Source organism: Peromyscus maniculatus, chromosome 14 (genome assembly GCF_049852395.1).
Source record: "Peromyscus maniculatus bairdii isolate BWxNUB_F1_BW_parent chromosome 14, HU_Pman_BW_mat_3.1, whole genome shotgun sequence".
NCBI lineage: Eukaryota > Metazoa > Chordata > Mammalia > Rodentia > Cricetidae > Peromyscus > Peromyscus maniculatus.
In genome coordinates, this window is record NC_134865.1 from 68,676,762 (window position 1) to 68,692,411 (window position 15,650).

At 36.1% G+C, this 15,650-nt stretch overlaps 1 long non-coding RNA gene across 1 annotated transcript in view; it reads right to left on the reverse strand.

The window, feature by feature from the left end:
• LOC143268551 (uncharacterized) overlaps nucleotides 1–9,840 on the reverse strand; it is a 34,236-nt gene extending 24,396 nt beyond the window's left edge. Inside the window, exons 1-2 of the long non-coding RNA XR_013044612.1 lie at nucleotides 9,707–9,840; nucleotides 7,667–7,744 (exon numbers count right to left, since the gene is read on the reverse strand). This is a non-coding gene — a long non-coding RNA (uncharacterized LOC143268551). The remainder of the gene's footprint in view (nucleotides 1–7,666; nucleotides 7,745–9,706) is intronic.
• Between the last annotated feature and the right edge of the window lie 5,810 nt (nucleotides 9,841–15,650).

A 15,650-nucleotide genomic window follows, 5' to 3' on the forward strand; every position in this document is an offset into this window, starting at 1 on the left:
TCTATTTTTGCTCTTAGTTGAAGGGATTCCTTGTGATTCTAAGACTTCCTTCATTAAGGATTCCTGTGTGATAAGGTGCTTTAAAGGAAGTTCAGAAGTCCTCTCCTTAGTCTGTGTTCATACTCTTAACAAAGCATCTTACAGAAGCCTAGTTTGTAAGTCCAGTTTAGCAGTGAGACAAAACTGAGGGATGGTTCCCAATGAAGTCTCCCTTTCTACAGTTGTTATCTGAGATTGCCTTTTCCTCAATTCCGAGCTCTCCTGGAACCCTCAAGTTTCCACTCTCTTTTACATCCAAACAATAAAATTCTAGCTTTCCACTTGAGATCTTGCCAACCTGCACTCTGTGCACTGAAAAGAGCTCCCTTGGGGATTTCATTTCTATGAGTATGTGCTTTCCTTTTCAAGCAGTCAAATACCACTTTTTCCAGTGGCTTCTGATATGCTTTCCTACCTCTTGTTTTCCAGTATCTTGTCTAGACTTGGGATCTCTATCAAAGAGAATGCTCTGTCATTACTGGGACCAGAATTCACCTCTAATGATTATTACTCAACATGGAACATATCCTGCAACTTCACTTCCAAGTTATATATAACTCAAGTTTTTTTTTTCCCTTTGTAACAATAACACTAGACATCAGGGTTAAAGCTACCATCTTACATAAGCTGTACCTACCTAGTTCTTCTGTCCTTCTCAATCACTTTCCCTACTCACTCACCTTCATGTTTTAACTTGGAAAGAGTTAATTTTATGTGGCAATTTGTGACTATTTTAGAATGCTACAGCACCCAGATATTTATTAGTCCAAACTCTATTAAGAATATTTTTCTAAGTGTACTTTTGGGATGCAATTAACCTTTAAATTCATGTCATGGCCACTGAGTAAAGAACATTTCCCTATATATTAAGCTTGACCATCACACATTCCTTTGAAGACTTAAGATTGACTTTCTTCCACAAAGAAGAAATTATGCAATAGACAGCACTTGGAATTGAACTGTGGTATCTTTAATTTCTAGTCTCTAGACTGTCTAGGCTCAGACTTGAGCCTCAACATCAAATTTTCATTGGCTGACCTAGCAGCCTGATGCCATCGAGATTTGAACTGTGATATCTTCCCAGGATCTCCAGCCTTGGAATTTTGAATTTAGACATGTCAATGCCCATTATTATATAAAATGTTAATTTAAACACACTTTCTGTTATGTCTTTACCACTTAGCATATACATGCAAATACTTGTTCAATAAATGACATAGGGTATAAAATAATGGAAAGAAAATGGTTGGCAATATGAACTATGAAAGAAATACCAGAACACCACAATGAGTGATTTTATCCCTGAAACAGATGCCCAGATATTAATAAAACATCATTTTTTTCAACAATTCTCTTCTAGAAACCCTGTTCTGTTTTTGCTCTTGGGTGTCTGAATAAAGCAACTGAAATTCTCAAATTAATTGAAATTGATATCTGCATCACATAATTTCCTTCTAGTTGGACCTGGAATAAGTCAAAATTATAGTATCATCTTTGATAAAAAATTAATATTGAATCATTATGACATCAGAGATTGCATTGGATCTCTGAGAGTGGATATCTGTGTCCTTCCTCCTTCCTCCTTTCACCCCCAAGGCCTCTTTGAAGCAAACAGATGTGGAGATCTCATTGAACTATTCCCCACCCCACAGTGCTCCCACACAAGTGGGATGGACATACATGGGTTCCCATATAAGTGGAACAAATCAGACGTCAAAACTCAAAGATGAAAAAGCATTTTTTTAAATTTTTTGAATTTGAAAGTTATCAAACCTGTGAAACATCTTTTTTGAGTTTCATAAGTAAATTGAAGAGCAATGGTTCATATCCTCATCAACAAGGTTAACTTTAGGCTACAAGGAAATTTTTAATTATGCTGATGTGAAAATCACTTATCTCTGATGTTCAGGCAGTGGTTCTAGGTCCCCTATTTGGGGCAGTACAGATGATACCTCTTCATCTTCATGATTATCTTCCTCAGCTAAGTAAAGGCAACAAACCTGTCTACTCTCCATCATTTGTCTTCATCAACTATGAATGACTTCATTAAGAACGGTCAACAGATCTTGATCATAATACTGAATAGATTTTGTTTCAGTCACTAAGAGACACATCCCTGTTAGATATTTTTAAAGTGACAGTGATAATTGGCTTTTAATAGTGTGATGGTTCATACTGACTGTACTTGACAAGATGGAGAACCACCTAGTGGGCAAACTTCTGAACATCTTCAAGGAAGTTTCTAGATTGTGTTGAATGTGAACACTACCATTCTGTTGGATGAATTCCTGAACTGAATAAGAAAGAAAAAAATGGGCTGAGCATATTCATCTCCCCCTCTTCCTGACTACAAAAACAATATGATCAGCTATCTCATGGTCACCACGCCTTTGAGGACTGACTCTGCCTTCACACTCTAAGCCAAATTAAACTTTTTCTTCCTTAAGTTGATTTTGTTGGATATATTTTCCTAGCTACTAGGAATATAGCTAATATAATAGATGATCCCTGTGGTCTGTTCTCAAATCAAAGCTCATATGTACTTCAAGTGATCATTAAAATAAGCTATAGCCTTATTCACTGTGAAAGGTAAATTTTCTTTATATTACACTCATGTATTCTTGGCACCAGAGCTATCTTGTTGAAAATATTCGATGCCTTAGAGTCTACCTTGTTCTTCATTGTATAATCCTTCAGAAAGAGCATAGCCCAAGACAGACAGAAATCACTCTGGAGAAAAAGCTTTCAGGTTGATTCTGATGAGCTACTGACATACTGATGTCTAAGAATGCAGATTTAATGTTGAGGATAAAAGTAAAGACTTCAAAGTTTTGAAATTGACTAACTGCATATGTAGAGAAAACATAATGTTCCCTTAAAGGTTTTTTAATGTATATTTATTTTACTAGTTTTAATGGGGACATGGGGACAAATCAATGTTTCCATCAGAGAGAAAGTGCCTTTTAAGCGGAAAACATTTTTCAGAAACTCCTTCCAACAGCAGTACCGATGACATCACCAGAAGAAGAATTGTTTAACCAAAGGGGATCATTATCTGTCATTGGGATTTCTCTTCACTGAACAAGCAATTAGTCTGTCAGAGGTGGACTGAGTTCTTAAAAATGAATGCATGAAAGATGCTTCCCACTCTGCCCAGTGTTTCTGACAAATAGAAAGATTGGTTTTCATGTGGAAGTGAGGATTGACTGTCTGTATTCATGAGGAAAAATAACTAGCCTTTAGAAAACCTTGCACACCTATCTATTTGGTTTCCTCCTGTCTTCACTTTTACATTTAAATTTGAAATGTGCTTTTTGCTACCTTCTTCCTCAGTACCTAGCTTTGAGGCACAACTGAGACAGCTTGACTAATTTCTATTTTGCTCAGATTCATGACCAACTAGTAACACCATGAATTAAAAAAAAATTCAAAATAAATGTTATACAAGGAGAAGTGAGATAGTCTTCAATATAAGTTCTGGCCATTTGAGCTCAACCGCATTAACCTGATTACATTTGCAACTGAACTTGTAAAAGAATGACTGAACAAAGGATAAAGTAGAGAAACAATTCTGACTTCTCAGTGAGAAACAAATATTGTCTCTGTTAAAACTGAATTTAACTCTGGATAGAACTAATTAGATTTCTTTCAGATGATCAGTTTATTGGGTAAACAGACAAAAGGTTTCATTTTAAGATAAATGTTCTTAATATCAAGTCCATAACATGGTAAACTTGATCTACTGCATTTATCTTCACTAAAACCATCTCAAATTGCCAATGGACTTTTTTAAGCAAGAAAAATGAGGTCTTTGTAAGTGTATTGCATCTGTACTATAACTTCAAAAAATTTTAAACATTTTCTATTTTTTACTTTATCTATTGAAGATGGTGCTGTAACAATATATATAGAAATAGCACATATTTATTTACTTGGCTCACTACAAAATTTTTTAAAAATTATGAAGCACTGTTTTAGCTTGTTAGAACACACAATATCAAATTATAAATTCATAGCTTGTCTTTCCTTTGAAAAAATTTTAAGATAAAAGTATTTTTACAGGTAAGTTTAAATTTTGCATTTCTTCATTCACATATGCCTCTCAAACACGTTAAACACAAACCTGTATGTATCATTTAGTATCTGTCCTTTCTGTGTGCTACATCAAACTTACACTTGTAATACAGATATACATGCACATGCAAACATATATATATATATATATATATATATATATATATATATATAGAGAGAGAGAGAGAGAGAGAGAGAGAGATGCATAGTTTATGCAGTATTTTTTGCTATGCTTTAAAACTTTTATATGAATGATAAGTTATTGTGGATTCTCTTAAGAATTTTAGTTTTACTTTGGTTTTGAGACAGAATTTAACATGTAACTAAAACTGTCGTTAAACTTCAGATTCTCCTAACTTGATTTCCAAGGACGGATTACAGGGTGTGCAGCCAAGCCCAGCTCTTAGTTTGTTCTCTTTTATATAACTTTGAAACTTCTAAATTCTTTATATTACAGTGTAGAGTTATCGTGTGTGTGTGTGTGTGTGTGTGTGTGTGTGTGTGTGTGTGTGTTCACAAGAATGTGTTTAGGTTCCAATTTGAAAGAAACCAAAATTTATCCATTCCTATATTGATGAACATTATTTTTTCAAATTTCTCTTTCCTCAAATAATTTTCCAATAACATCCAGTTTCATACACACTCTTACTTTCTGTATATGTTGCTGGATAGAAAAATGTGAATAAACCTTGGGCCCCAAGGTCCTTTCAGGAGAGCTACAAGATCAGTCTTTCCACACTCATGCAGAGCCTGTGTCTTTTGACCTGCATGCCCTTCAGTCTGCACAGTGGGGGGTATGTAAGATGTATTAACGTGTGGTAATGTCTGCAGGCTAGTGCAAGTGTGGTTTTTATACTCATGCATTTTCCTGAATGCTCCATTTTAATTTCTAACATGGCAGTTATAGATAGGTAGAGACCACACTTTTTAAAAATGTATTTAGTTCACTCAGTAGTCTTTAAGAGTTCAGAGTGATCTTGAGAAAAATTAATTATTGTGAGAAGAACATAATTAGAAATACCTAGAAATAAAGGTTGTATAACATTGACAAAATATTCCCTAGAGAAGGTGTTCGTGCTGTTGCACATTTCCCTAAGAAATTCTCCTCATTGACTTCATGCCTTACTCAGCTTTATAAGACTGATTAACTTTTGTAGAAATAATCAAAGAAAATAACAACAGATTGTCTCTCCCCGCCCTTTTTTTCCTGATTCTTACACATTAAGGAATGATAGAAAGTAATAGAATAGCTGCATGTCCATGCCCATATTTTTCCACATTTATTTTATTTTCTAAAGAAATTTTAAGATGCTTAAAGGAGATAAAAGTACTATTTGAAAAAGATCTGCTATCTTCCTAATCCATGTTTTTCATACTTAAGAATTGAAAATAAAATGTCCCCTAATATCTGAAATGTTGCAGAATTCTTTGAGCAGAACAATTTGAATTTCCATGCATGTCTCTTTTTATATAAAAATTTTAATAGATAAATGTGAGAAATTGAATTCTTATGCTGCTTCTTCAAATAATTTCTCTGAAATGACTTCCAAATGTGAGCAGAGATTGTATTATGATTTGCATGTAAAATGTTCCCCATGGGATAATGTGTTTGAAATGTTGGACCCAAATGGCAGCACTGTTTGGGGAGGTGGTGAACATTTTACCTGTCTGAGGAAGGTGATGACTGGGGAACTGTGAGAGGTATATGCCTGCTCTGCTTCTACTCCCAGAGGTATGCTTCCTGACTGTCACCCAGGTACGGCCAGCTACAGTGTCCTACCACCATGAACAGAAGCCATTCTGTTACCATGCCCACCATACTGTAATAAGTACAAATCCATGAACCAAAATAATTCCTTCCACCCTTAAATAACCTCTGCCAGGTATTTGATAGCAATGATGAGAAAAGCAGCATAAATTGTAGCCATTGGGGGTTGGGAGGGGATTATAGCCATCGGCTATAGAGATTGCTCAGTAGTGAAGAGCACTGGCTGCTCTGCTCTTCTAGAGGTCCTGAGCTCAATTCCCAGTAACTGCATGGTGGCTCACAGCCATCTATAATGAGATCAGATTCCTTCTTCTAGTGGGCATGGAGACAGAACACTTGTGTGTGTGTGTGTGTGTGTGTGTGTGTGTGTACATATATATGTGTGTGTGTATATATATATATATATATATATATATATATATATATATATATATATACATATGAATAAATATATCTTGCCTGATGGTGGTGGTGCACACCTTTAAACCCAACACCCAGGAGGCAGAAGCAGGCAGGTCTCTGAGACTTTGAGGCCAGCCTGATCTACAAAGTGAGTTCCAGGACAGGTTCCAAAGCTACAAAGAGAAACTCTGTCTTGAAAAACAAACAAACAAACAAACAAAAAACTGTAGCCATCAATAGAAAGATGAAAATCAGAAGCATCAAGCTCAAGGCTATCACGAATAACAGTTTTTCCTTAAGGAAATTTGTAAGCTGTAAAATGTGCATTTTGAAAAAAAAAATCTGTCTGAGATTGTTCTATGTTTTAAATTAAAGCATAAGAAAATTTGATGCCTGGAATTTATTAAATCTACACTCAAATGTTAACAGCATAGATAAATTAATGTTTATCTACTTCCCAGGGTAGTGGTAGGCAGGTTGTAAACACAAGTGAATAGAACATAGTCCAACCTATTATTTTCTAAGCCTTATGAAATGTCATTTTTCCAGTTAAACAGAAAATACTATTTTTCTTATTTGTTATCTTTACCTGCTGTATAATACTTATCCCTCTTATTTTGCTACTAACCCACTTTTAAAAAGTTTCTCAATATTGTTCAAAAACATTATGTTAATATCATATTCTGCCAAACTTTACCTTTTATTTGTCAACTTAGCCCTGCTTTTCTGCACATTCACCATTCTCTAAGTATTTTTGTTGTCTGGATTATATCACTCTGTTCTCTTTGAAAGCAGACATTTCCAGAAATTCTTAGATACCACTAGAATTGCATCATACCAACCCCATCTCTAATTTTTTTGTCAAGATCATTAGTTTATAGAGCGGAAAAATTAAATTCACAAAGGCAGACTTCAAAAAGAAATGTCTCCCACTTAAATGCAAAATAAAATGTCTGGCCACATTCATATAAACAACGGGAGTAGTTCCTCACCACCCATCCCATAACACTCACTTCCTTCCAAGAGAAAATATACATCTCAATAATTTAATGGAAGGCCAGATCCCTTTCCTGTGTAAAAGAGAGAGGAGGCATTAAAAATAACACAGCAGGGTAATATATAGAAGTACTTATTTCTTTCTGTTCACATTGCAATGGGAACTGTAATGAGATATAAAAACTAAGTGTTGCCCTCTATTTCTTTGTTAGTAAAGCATCCCAGAATTTGTGTTTGAGGATTAAGATTCTTCTTTTAAGGAATTAGGTAGCAGCCCACATGCAAGCTCATGAATGAAGTTTCTGCCCATTTGGCTGGAATGAATGACCACAGAGCAAGGTGACTCCCCAAAGACAAAACATTCTAATACACTCAGAGGATAAGAACCTTGAAGTGATGTTGATGAGTGGACTACATAAGAAGAGGGTCCTGAGAAGCTGGGATGTCAGTGTTTCAACTTTGTTTCTAAAATGAGAAGAGAAAAGAATTAAAATTTAATGGCCAAAGATCACTATAGATCAAGATCAATAAGCAGAGTAGCCAAAGGGTTGGAAAAGAAAACATCCTTTCCAAGACAATGGTACTTGTCTAAACTAGTGATGTCATCCCAATCAAAAATTAATTTGATTTAGTTTGCTAGTTATTTTAACAGGCCATATATTTTATGTGTGCACTAAAGTCCAAATATCCACCATTCATACCTGGCCTTGGAGTAAGACACCGCCCATGGCAGAATTTAAAAGGAAGGAACTATAATATTCAATAATGTAGTGGGACATCATTATCACAGCCTTCTTCCTTGAGAAACAATTTTTGCTTCAGTATAGGTTTAGTCTGTGGAAATGATTAGTGACTGGTTATATCATCAATGTCATTCTTTTACACCCTCATTTTGGGATTGCCTCTGACTGAAGCAGCCTTTGGATTGCCTTATGTGTAGATGAGTTTGCTTCCTCACTAGAAATCACTGAGTTCTCTTTAGTCAGAGTACTGATTTTGAGAAACTGTCAATTTTATGTTATTTTTCTTTGTTTCTGTGAACCTTTAAGAACAGAAGTGTTCAACCACACTCTTGCCATCCTTTCAAAAATTCAAGAAAGAAAATACCTCTGTGTTCCAGCCCTCTGGGAGGATAAGATCTTACTTTTTTAAAATGCTTATTAGCATCATAGATGGTCTAATCTCATTGACCAGGCTTTCTACTAATGTTCTCTGTTTCTTTCTTCTTGATTGCCTCAGCACTTAAAAAAAATTTCCCTGCCTTTTATTTTAGAAGAGTCAACTGAAATCTCTCTGCCCTGTTAAGATAATCTTGAATGAATTCTTTGTTGCCTGCTTAATTCCTTCTGCTACAACTTTTCCTTGAAATCTCCTTCCCAATTTCAGCTCACACAGACAGCGCTGAGCTATGTCCAAGAAGACTGCAAAAAAGGAGGAGTAAGTGCAAGTACTGGTGACATTATACAGGCCTTTCTACCAAGTCATGACCCAGGGAAAGTCAACTGATTCTGGGTTAAACTAAATCTAACTGTACTTAAGATTCTTTGTGTTTAGGTTAATTTTGTTTTGTTATTTTCCTTTCATATCTACAACTCAAAGGCTTCCAAATTAGGATAAATGATCGATAAGAAAATGACCCAGGAGAAAAATTCTCATTTAGAGGAATAGCAAATAATTCTTCTGGGAGAATCCACTTAGATCCTGCTTGAGGTCTATCACATGTCCTCTGCAGCATCCCCCAGCATCCTCTATAGTATCCTATAAGGATGAACCAGAAACCATTCACTCTGGGCTGAAGATGCTTAAGATCTTTTATAAATTGCTTAACTTATTTATTATTGGTATGTTTATGTAGATGTAACCAACCGTCTTATTAAAATAAGAAACACAGAACCAATGTAAAAGAGAAAGCCAAGAGGTCAGAGCTCAGAGCTAAAACCTTACCCTTCCTCCTGAGGTGGTCCTACCTCTCTGAAAGAGACCTACTTCCTGTGTGTTTGTCTTTATATAGTCTTTCTGTTCTGCCTTCTCTTTGGTTGTAAACCCAAACACGTGTCTGTCTTGTCACTGCCTGTAAGTACAGCCCTCCAGGTTTTAAAGGTGTGTGTCTCCAATGCTGGCTGTATCCTTGAACACACAGAGATCTACTAAGCTCTGTCTACCAAGTGCTGGGATTAAAGGCAGGCGCTGCCGCTGCCGCCACCACCACCACCACCACCACTGCCACACTCTGTCTATGGCTCTAATAGCTCTGACCCCCGGGCAACTTTATTTATTGACATACAATTAAAATCACATTTCAGTACAAATAGAATACCACCATAGTGAGGGGCATGTGCAGGAGGTCAGAAGACAACTTTGTACAGTTGAGTCTTCCTTTCCACCTCTATATAGATTCCCTGATTGAACTCAAATTGCTAGACTTACACAGCAGGTACCTTGACCTGTTGAGGCATCTGCAGGTTATTAAGACATTTCTCAATTCTGGGTGACCTTGAAGAAACTAAGAGTTTTCAAAAACACTTCCAGAGTAAGAGAAGGAATGTTCCACAAAGGACAACTGAGTCTCAGGCCTTGAGACTTCAAAGAACTTGGGAGACAGGCATAATAATCAGAAGGAAGGGGGAGATTCCAGAATGTTCTTCTAACAGAATCCTCAGAATTTAGATGGTATTAATGAGAAAGGTCATGCCTTCTTTGTTCATAATTCCCTCATGTGATTGCTCAGAATCACTCATAGGAAATTTGCAAAACTTTTATAACATGCACAATCTGACATTGAAAGAGGTAGGAAAAAGATGATAGAGAAGATGTTTTCTCCTCACAGAGATCAAAGTTTAGATCAGTGTTGTTTATAGTATACAGTCCATAAGAATTTAAAAACTATCAAAGGATCCCTGGAAGAAGCCAAAGAAAAACCAGGGAATAAAACCAAGAAACCTGGGTTTCCTATAGGTTACCAAGTGAGAAACATGAAAAGGGGCTCCAGCTTTTTGGGGTGATAACTATATGGGAATGTAAAGGAGACTGGAAAAAATCAAAACAGCAATAAATAAACTATGAAGTTATTTTAACAGTGCAATTCTGGCATAAGTGCACACTGCAAATACTTCAGGAGAAAAAAGTGAAACTTCATTGTTCTTAATCCTTATGAAATGATAATTTTGCTTTATATTGTCATATCCACTTTACATGTCTTCAGAACACAGGTGCATTTTTTACCTGAGGTTTCCACGCACCCCAGTTTGAGTTACAATTTATAAGGTAAGCAGTATTGCAGTTTCTTACATCACACATAAACAAACTTAGCATATTCAAATTTAATTGTCCAATTTCTGTTGATTATCTCCAAGCCTTTAACTGCAGTGTAGGACTCTTTTGTATTGTTTTTCCATACCTGGATTAAAAATATTAACGTGAGGAAGAAGACAGACCTTCTGCCATTCTGCTCCTTCACAAAACCTCCTCTTTTAAAGATATCTTTAATTTAGCAAACAGCAAAACATGTCACTGAAGTTAAAACTACAATTTTAAAAAGCCAGCCTAAGAACGCTCATATTTAATTATGGCTCCACGTAATTAAGTGTGGCAATCTGGTGATAAAACCTTTAAGTAATGACTCATAAAGAGATAAAAATGGAGCATGTGTTTAATCAGTTCACAGCCTTCCTGAGAAGCTGGCACCGCTTAGGTGCTAATGAGACACCTGTTGCTGGGGACACCAGAGAGAGCATGCAAATCAGTCAGGGAACAGGGAAGAGGAGATCCAGCTTTAGCTGCTGCTGAGGGCAGGTGGCTTCCCCAGGATGACTGACTGTCAGGAGGCTGGAGCTTGGGGAAGATACTTAGACAAACACACATAAACTAGTCTATATATTTGTTGTTACATACAGGGAAAAAAGAAGAAAAACGTAGCTTCATCAGTCTCACTGAAAAACAATCTTTTAATTTGTAGGTTATAATATATCAGGTCATCAATTGTTAGCACGTATAATATTTATTTTCTTCCAAATTTTCCAGTTGTGTGTGTTCAAAAATAGAACTTGTACTTTGAATTGTGTTTTGATTCTTTCTGCAATGTTAAGGATTTGTTTTCTCCATCATTCAAAGATCATTGGTAAATTATTTGCACGGAGTATGTTGCTAAAAAAAGAAATTCGCTTTCATGTAGAACTGGTGCTTTGTTTCAGATGAGGTCATCTGTCATCTCAAATGTTAAGAGATGTGACAATGTGCATTCCTCCCATTCCAGCAAGGAGAAATGGTACATTAAGATTAGGTTTCCTATTGAATCCCAACAATGTATTCTAATTTGACAAGTTGAATGGCCTGATGATGAGAAATGATGACAGGACCCTTATTCCTGAAAGATGAAGGCTGTGTTTGCTAGCACTCTTTTCCTGAGAGGGCTTTAGACTTGGCACAGGCCAACTTCCTTCACTCTTAGAATTATTCTCCGTGGCCTATTCAACCTTTGGCTCTAAGCAGAAACCACCACCAAGGAGCTATTTGGCAGAGAGTTTAAATAAACACATGCTATATTAAAATGGGCTATAACAGCATCTCAGAAGGATGCCTTGCTATTTCTGGAAATGTGAATTTGCTCAAGAGCTTCATAAGGTATCAAAATTTTTGAAAGTATGAAGTGAAGGGAAAACATATAAACTTTTGTAAAACATGCAGAAGGGAAAATAAAGAGCAATGAATAATCGTTTTTGAGGCAAGACAAGTAATATCCTTGGAAGGAAGAAGAGTGAGCAAAAGGTTACACTGCCTCCATTCAAGCTGGGCTGCAACACTGACAATGATACCATACTGATCATGCTCGATGCAAATTTTCCTAATACAAACAGGCATGTGTGCAAAGCCCACATGAGGAATTCCAGAAGCTTCAACAAAGAATGCTTGTTCTAAATGCAGTGCTTTTGTGACAAAAATAAATGGGCAGCTTTTAAATGCCACATCTAATATTCCCTAGCCCAACTCCTCAGAAATCAAGGAGAAAGAATTCAGAAAAGTGGGTGAATTATCTCAGCAAAGATCCATGAATAATGAACCTGACACATAATTATTCAACCAGCTCTTCAATTTGGACTTTCTAGGGGTTTGTTATTTTATTAAAATAATTCAAATGTGTACATTATAGAAAAACAAGTGAGTTTCTTTACATGGCTTGAGCATGACTTCATGGCATGCTTGCAGACATGGTGCTGGAGAAGGAGCTGAGAGTTCTACATCATGATCTGCAGGCAGCAGAAGTGGAATACCACACTGGCCATCGTCATTTGAGCATCTGAGATCTCAAAGCCCACCTCCAGTGACCACTTCCTCCAACAAGACCACACCTACTCCTACAAAGCCACACCTCTTAATAGTGTCACTCCCTTTGGGCCTATGAGGCCATTTTCTTTCTATCTGCCACAGCAAGGGAATTCTATGTCAGTTCTACTCATTGCAAATAGCGTTAGGCCCATCTCAACCCAGTAGGAAGGGGATCTGTAGAAGAGATTTTCCTAAAGTTGAATGTTCTCTGGGGTGTGTTGGGTGAAATGTGGGCAGGTGTTAAAAGGCTTGCTTTTACTAGCTTTCTATTTTCCATTGCATGTCAGATTTTCATGTTAGGATTTGTACTTTTTCAAAGTCTAGTTACATAAGCTGTCATTTATTGCTTCATTTGGAGATCCTTGTACTTTGTCTTGTTAGAGTTTATCATGTTACTGGAAACAACGAAACAGAAATTTGTATGTACTCAAGTTTCACAGTAATATAGTCCTATATTAGTGTGTTTTGGACTCATAATAGTTGACATAATTTAATGTGTTTCTAAACATAACATAAAGTATTAACAAAAACTATAACTTTCTAAGTATAACATTATTGATCCATTTGGAGATATTTATGAAAGTTTTTTTCATTTCATCTCTTTTCATGCAGATCATTTTTCCCTCTTTTATTATTGATGATGTAGGCAGTTAAAACTACTTTCCTTGTGGTTTTGAAATTAAGGAATTTAAAGAACACTATAACCTCATTTACCAGATGAAATTATTCTGAAAACAACATGACTAAAGTCTGTTGTTAAAGTTTCAGAAAATATTCAGGAGCTAACCTGTGATATATTGCTATGTGTTGATATCACTATCATCATCTATTATAGTCTATTTCAATTGTATAAATAATAAGTATGTAAACTCTTCTTGCCAATTAATTCTCAATTGTTTAATCTACTATATTTAAACCAAATGGAAAAATTCTTACAGTTTTTTTCAAGACTTATATGTGATTATGTGTCCACATGAAGATATGTGTATGTATGTGTGCAGGAGCATGAGTCTGTGCACTCATGGAAACCAGAAGACAGTGCTTGTTTCCTCAGAGCTGAAGTTATGGGTACTTGTCCCACCTGTTACATGGGTAGCAGGATCTGAACTCCAGAACTCATGACTTCACAGCAGGTACTATTTCTGCTGGGCAATCTCTCAAATACCATACTTCTTATTTCATCTGTTTCAATAGGTACTTAAAGTAGAATACTATTTAAAGTAGCCCCTTTTACTGGAATCCTTAGTTGTCAAAACAGTTAGGTGGTACCTACTCAGACATTAGAATTACTCATGCATTCTTATGGAAATAGTCATGGAAATGAACACACCGTTATCTTTTTGTTACTTTTTGAGTCCCTTTCATTCTTTTGACTTTTATTGAAATCAAAGGTGTAAATACTGTCATTGACCTAAGATGTGACTAAGAATATGTTTCCTATGCTTTGTGGAATTCCTTTTATTTTTAGTTTTAGAATTTTTCACTCATGCTTACTCTGCGAATAGCTTCTGCTGCTTTTGGGGAGTAGACTATGAATTAAAATCATTGTTTAGTATTGTAGTTCTGATATAATTAAGTTCCTTTCCTTCAAGGATTCTGCTTCACAAAATTAAGTGCTTAATCAAAGAATGTTTTGACTATTTAACACTTGAGTGGCAAACTGAAGAACTGATTTAGAATGTCATTTGGCACATGAATGGGTTTCGTTTTTGTGAATACTGAAAACAGATGAACACTGAAAAACAATCACCCCTTGGCCATTACCACTCCAAGTTTGGAGACCAGTCTTCTACCCTGTCAGTCAACCATGTAGTAAGATTGGTTTGTTTTGGCTTTTGATTCAATATATAATAGACTGACTATTTAGTAGTGATTTTCATTATATAATCCAATCTGTTCTTTAATGTGCTATACATCCAGTCTGAACTCAATTCACAATCCTCCAGGCTTCACCTCTTAATTCCTGAAATTACAAAGGCATGCCACCTGACCAGACCTGGTGAATGAAAGTTTTTCAGTCATTTGAAACTTCATTGCATCATTGTAACAATAGTTAGTGGGCTAACATCTGTCTTCTACCTTCATTCATAGCTATAGCAGTACAGTCTCAGTCTTCAATCCCTCTAATATTTAAGGAGCATCGTCAGGAAAGTAACATGGGAGACTGCTCCCCTGTGCTTGTGTGAGCCTACATAGATGCTTACAATTCCTGTATAGATTTCCTGCAATTCAAAAACCGCAAGTAAATGGATCCATCTTTACTACTGAGGTAGTAGCATTTTGAGTTTTCTATTGACAGCTACTCACTAAATAGGGACAGAACCCTTTATGTGTATGATGGGGTGCTGATTTTCAACCACTAACATTAATACTTGTGGTAGGTAGAGGGATATGACATGCACATTTTGGGTTTTTTAGGGTGTGCTCTGAATTTGCCTCAGTATGTGATACAAAGACAGAAATATTAGGACAATCTCCACAGGACTGAGCTTATGAATATTACCTGACATGTATTATAAGCAATTTTTTTAACTTATTTTTTCCTATACTTTCTAAAGCAATTTACAGAAACATCAGAATCTGTTTGCTGTGAGCATGGCTGTGCTGTATCTAGAATAATCAACACATAGTCTGGGCAAAATACCTACTCGGTAAGTTAATGAGAAAAAGAAAAGAAAAGTATCTCTGGTTCAGAAAACAGGGGTTTATGTATCAAGAAATAGAGAACAACTCCAGATGATCAGCATGAAACCATGGTAAAGACTGAGAAGGGAGACAGTAAGGTGGAGTGAACTTACATATTTTTCTTACAATTGCTGATATGATATATGTTGTTTCTGGACTCAAAGAATGCTTCATATCATTGGGAAAGAAAATAACTCCCAAGTTTTAGGGAAAGTGCATTATTTGCACAGTAAAAGAGAGTTTAAAAGTGAGACCCATGCTTGAAAACCAAGCACCTGGAATGCTGAGACAGGAGGATAATGATTTTCAGCACAGCCTAAGCTGTACAGTGGAGTGGGGGGAGAAAGGAAAAGATAAAATACTT